At 44.9% G+C, this 6094-nt stretch overlaps 1 protein-coding gene across 2 annotated transcripts in view; it reads left to right on the forward strand.

The window, feature by feature from the left end:
- KAZN (kazrin, periplakin interacting protein) overlaps nucleotides 1-6094 on the forward strand; it is a 1338251-nt gene that overhangs the window by 889206 nt on the left and 442951 nt on the right. The window lies entirely within an intron of this gene.

Raw genomic sequence — 6094 nt, forward strand, 5'->3', positions numbered from 1 at the left:
AGGGTAAGGAGCGTGGTCGCCACCTTCCTGCTTCTCCTCCCTCCCTTGCTCATCTCTCTGTGAAGCAGGAGGTGTTGCCTCCTTCATTCTTCATAAAATGTAGATGCTGCTTTAAACTGTAATCCAAAAAGACACATGCACTCTATGTTCATAGCAGTACTATTCACAATAGCCGAGGCATGGATACAACTTAAATGTCCATCGACAGGTGAATGGATCAAAAAGATGGGGTATGTATGTATGTGTGTGGATACTCGCTCAGTTGTGTCCAACTTTTTGTGACTTTACGGACTGTAGCCTGCCAGGCTCTTCTGTCCATATACTCTAGGCAAGAATACTGGAGTGGGTTGCCATTTCCTTCTCCAATGTATGTATATATAACATATATATATATATATATGTAGTTGTTGTTGTTCAGTCACTCAGTCATGTCCAACTCTTTGCAACCCCATAGACTGCAGCACACCAGGCCTCTGTCCCTCACCACCTCCCAGAGTTTGCCCAAGTGCATGTCCATTGAATAGTATTCCATTGTGTGTGTGTGTGTGTGTATACATACATATATATATATTATAAAATACTACTCAGCCATATATAGAATATTATATGTAGTATTCCATTATAGTAGCCACAGTGGAATACTACTCGGCCATAAAAAAGAATGAAATAATGCCATTTACAACAACAGGGATGGACCCAGGGATTGTCATCTAAATGAAGTAAGTCAGAAAAAGAAAAATAAATACCATATGTCTAGGAAACAGAAACACAGATACAGAGGAGGAGGCTGGGGGAAGGATGGATTGGGAATTTGGGATTAGCAGATGCAAACTACTAATATACAGGATGGATAAGCGACAGGGTCCTAACTGTATAGCACAAGAAACTATATGCAATCTCCTGGAATAAACCACAAGGAAAAGAATATATATGTGTGTATAATTGAATCACTTTGTTGTACAGCAGAAATTATCTCAACATTGTAAATCAATTATACTTCAATAAATAAATTTAAAAAATCTTTCGGCAGCCACTTAACCCACATCCAGGTAATGGGAGAGTCTGCCGCAGGAATTCAGACCGTGACTTCACTCTCCCCTCTATGACACATGTCTGAGAGCTCTTATTTTTGAAGAAATAAATAATGAAATTGGTGCAGGCTAATGGTACAGAGCTGGCTGCAACTCACTCCGCTTGACATCAATTTGTAACTGTAATCGGTTAGGTATTTAAAAGGAGTTGGGATTTGGAATTCCCTTCTCCTGGAGCAGCACACAGAATAGAAGGCATGCAGAGTCCCTGGAGACCCCCTCAGACAGAACATTTACCATGGACTTGGACAGAGGGGGATTTTCAAAGATTTCTGTTGTTCGTAAATATCTTTTAACCCATTGTAGTCAAGGAGCCTCTTTCATTGCGTGAGAATGATGGGATGTTGTTAGGATAACTATAATAAGGTGGGGACCCTCACTGAAGGCAAGGAGCCCAATCTGGGGTGTATCCACCCTAGCTCCTGCCCCAACATGGGAAGCCCTTACTCCCTTCTCTGAAAGGATGGACTTGCATCTTCAGTCTGCCTGGAACCTCTCAAGAGTTCTTGGCTCACAGGTATCTGAATGGATACAGAGGAGGGGCAGATCAGGCTCAAAACTCAATCCCAGCATGTTACAGACTTTAACATGTTGGAACCAGACCTACGTGTGGAGTTAGGAGTGGGGAAGGCTATTGGGGAGCAGCACGTGTGAAAGGCAAGGGAGGGAGAGGGTCACATGAGGAGGCCACATTGATGGAGACCTGGCAAAGCCCAGAGGGAGCTCCAGAGCAGACAGCGCATTAGAGGAGTTGTGTCTTGGGTGGCCCTTGGACTCCCTCCTGGCTGCATCCTTGGCTTAAACATTGAGGCTGATTGCTCTCCTCTTTTTGCCCTTTCATACCTATAATCCAGTGGTTCTCAGCCAGAGGAAATCCCCCTCACCCTGCCCAGAGGAAATTTGGCAGCATCTGGAAACATTTGTGGTTGTGATAACTGGGTGAAGTGCTGTCAGCATCTAGTGAGCAGAGGTCCAACTGGGTACCACCTTCAGATGGGCAAGGAGTAGAGATGTGTCCTCAAGGAGATTACTGCTCACCTGAGGAGTCATCCAGGTATTCCTAGAAAGAAAATAGCCATGTAAGATGCCATCTCTTGCAGGAGAACACAGTGGTGGCCTCTAGCTGATCTGGTCTGCAGAGGTGCTTTGTTTGGCCAGCAAGTTTTCCTTTTCTTTGTCTTTTTTAAAATTCAAATGCTTTAATCTTTCTAGCAAACTACAAGTCCTCCTGGGCTTCCCAGATGGCACTAATGGTAAAGAACCCACCTGCCAGTGCAGAAGACATCAGAGACCTGGGTCTGATCCCTGGGTCAGGAAGATCCCCTGGAGGAGGGCATGGCAACCCACTCCAGTATGCTTGCCTGGAGAATCCCATGGACAGAGGAGCTTGGTGGGCTATGGTCTATAGGGTTGCGAAGAGTCGGACATGACTGAAGTGACTTAGCGTGCAGGCACAAGTTCTCTCAGGATAGTTCAACTTTATCAGCCCTCTGTGTGTGTATCCGGCCACTGAAAGCCATTGTGTTATCCACCTCCTAGTCTAAGACAGTGGTTCTCAAACATGAGCAAGCCTCAGAATCATCTGGAAGCCTTGTTAAAACCAATTGTTGACCCTCACCTGATCATTTATGGACTTTCCAGGTGGTTCAGCAGTAGAGAATCTGCCTGCCAATGCAGGAGACATGGGTTCGATCCCTGGGACTGGAAGATCCCTTGGAGCAGGAAATAGCAATCCACTCCAATAGTCTTGCCTGGGAAATTTCATGGACAGAGGAGCCTGGTGGGCTGCAGTCCACGGGATCACAAAAGAGTCGGACACAACTGAAGCAACTAAACGACAACCCCCTGATAATTTGAATTTCTAAGAGGCACTTTGAGAACCACTGGTCTGAAGGAGTGATTCTCAAACTGTAGTGAACATCAGATTCACCTGGGCAGCTGCTAAATCCCCCCAGGTGCCATGACCCTCTGCCCCCAGATTCTGACTCCTTAGATCCAGGGAGAGGTTTGGGCATCTTCATTTTGAACAAGCCCTCCAGGTGAATCTTACGCACACCAGAAGGCTTAGAATCATTGTTCTGAGGGGCAAGTCAGTGGCATAAATCCCTGCTTCTCAAATAACTAATGTGCATATGAATCCCTCAAGACTCTTGTTAAGATACAGATGCTGATTTAAGTAGATGTGTGCATAGCACCTGAGATTCTGCGTTTCTAATCAATTCCCAGGCAGTGCCCATGCAGCTGGCCTAGGGACATACTTTGAATAACAAGGGGTAAACCAATGGTTCTCAACCAGGAGAGCATTTACCCATCAGGGGACATTCGACCACTTCTGGAGACATTTCTGGTTGTCACAGCAGGGCCTTAGGGTACTACTGGCATCTAGTAGAGGCCAGGGATGCTGCCAAACACCCCACAGTGCACAGGACAGTCCCCACAATGAGCAATGATCCAACCTCAAATGCCAGTAGTGCTGAAGTCGATAAACCCTGGGTAGACAAAGACATTGAGAGGTTGGCTAAACACTGATAAATGGGCCACGTGGTCAACCAAGGCTTCCTGGAGGAGAGAATACTTTAATTAGGCCTCTTGTCCAATTTTAGGTTCATTTGAGGGACAGTAGGGCTGGTATGTAATTATGAGCTTTCAACCCTCCTCTGCTACTTCCTTTCCCTCTTTCCTGTTTTATTCTTTCTCCAAAGTGCTTAGATCTAGTATATATATTTTCCTTGTTGTTGTTTAGTCTCTAGGTTGTATCTGACTCTTTGTGAACCCCTTGGACTGTAGCCCACCATGCTTCTCTGTCCATAGGGTTCTCCAGGCAAGAGTACTGCAGTGGGTTGCCACTTCCTTCCCCAGGGAATCTTCCTGGACCAAGAATTGAACCTGCATCTCCTGCAAATCTCCTGCATTGGCAGGCAGATTCTTTACACTGAGCCACCAGGGAAGCCCACATATTTTCCTTACATGTATCTTATTTATAATCTGCTTCTTCTATGAGAATGTAAACTTCAGAAGGACAGACACTTTTGTTTGGTTCACTTCCTTATCCATAGCACCTAGAACAGTGCCTGGCACATAGTAGGTGCTCAGTAAGTAGTTATTAGATGGATCAGTGGATTTCAAGGTCCTCAGGCTTCCTTGGTGGCTCAGATGGTAAAGAGTCTGCCTGCAGTGTGGGAGACCTGGGCTTGCTCCCTTGGTTGGGAAGATCCCCTGGAGAAGGAAATGGCAACCCACTCCAGTACTCTTGCCTGGAAAATCCCATGGATGGAGGAGCCTGGTAGGCTATAGTCCATGGCGTTGCAAAGAGTCGGACATGACTGAGCAACTTCAAAGGTCTTTGGAGAGACAGAAAGGAAGTGGGTGCTGGACTAAAGGCCTGGGGAAAGGCAGAAATTTATGTCATCATTCTTTCCTTTACCCATGTATTAAAAACTTGCTTTGTACCTGTTCCCTGGGCACACACTCTTACATTCATTTATATATATATATAAATATATATATATGTCATGCTGTGTGACTTGTGATATCTTAGTTCCCTGACTAGGGATCAAACCTGCTGCATTGGAAGCACAGAATCTTAACCACTGGACTGCCAGGGAAGTCCCCTGGGCACACACTCTTGATTTGCTCATGTCAGGCTATGAGATACGCCCACCATCCACTTTTCTTGCTTTTCAGATATTCCGAGCAGGGCAGTAGGGTTTTCCTGAGTGCACAAAGCACTCATCCCTTTGTTTAAAGGACTGTTCAAAATATCCTAGTGTTATGATGCTTGGGAAGGAATCTGAAAGTAAAAATGAAAATGAATGTCTACATCTCCTTTTTAATTCACTGCCTTTCTTTTCTTTGTCAACCTTATTTCCACCCAGAAAGTTCTTGCCCTGTATTTTCTGAGAATTGGAAAATCAGACCCTTCATTTGTGTGTCTGCCTTTGCCAGAGAATAAGCCGAGGGGCGCAGATTCAAAGGAGCTCTTTTCAGAACCTTCTATTTTCCCATTGCCTGAATCTCCAGGCACCTTTAAGGTACTCCCTTCAGAGAGAAGAATATTACAAAAACACTTTCTAATTACTGTTGGCCTTTTATGACTTTGGAGCTTCTGCTGCCTAGAAATGAACATCCTTGCCTGAGAGTGTTGTCTTCTTTCTCTTTGGGGAGACATGTTATCCCCACGGAGTGACTGATGCAGCCTGAACTGGCAGAATTGCTCTGATGTGTGTGACGTCAAAAAGGTCAAGACCACAATGAGAAGAACAGCTCTGAGTTGATTTGCATTCACTCTCTGGCTCTGACACAAAAGCCCACCACCCACCCCCCAGCCTTCACTGCATGGTTCACTTATTTCCATCCATTTCCTCCAAACTGACAAGTAGACTAAGAAAAAAAAGTCAGGTTTTCTCTCCAGTATCCTTTGTCCAGTATTCCCAGCCAGGCTGTAACGTGGACTGGTAGTTGTCATATCAAGAAAAGGAAGAACTTTGGACATGATTGGGTCCAGCCTTCCCTTTTGACAGGTCAATTCCTTAGCTGTCTATCTCTTTCTGAAGAGTTTCAGGCTGAGGATCTTTTCTAAAGTTTTTTTTTTTTTTTTTTTTTAATGTGGACATTTATAAAGTCTTTATTGAATTTGTTACAATATTGCTTGTTTTATATTTTGGTTTTTATCTTGTCTATGAGGCATATGGAATCTTAGCTCCCTGACCAGGGATCAAACCTACACCCCCTTGTGTTGGAAGGTGAAGTCTTAACCACCAGACCACCAGGGAAGTCCCCAGACTGAAGATCTTTAAAAGCTCAGTCATCTTTGATCCCACCTAAAGAATCCATTCTCCCCCTCTCTGGCTGTATCTAACATATCACCTGTATCCAGGTGCTTTGGTACAGACAACAGGATTGCTTTCTGGCAAATATAAAAACACAAAAGCAGGAGGGTGCTTACAGGATCTCCAGGAGGTCAGGTGGCCAGGCTCAGGGCAGCCATACAGCAGGAGTGTAGT

The sequence above is a fragment of the Bos grunniens genome, chromosome 16 (assembly GCF_055505025.1).
Source record: "Bos grunniens cultivar Pamir isolate PY7600 chromosome 16, Bosgru_T2T1.0, whole genome shotgun sequence".
Lineage (NCBI taxonomy): Eukaryota > Metazoa > Chordata > Mammalia > Artiodactyla > Bovidae > Bos > Bos grunniens.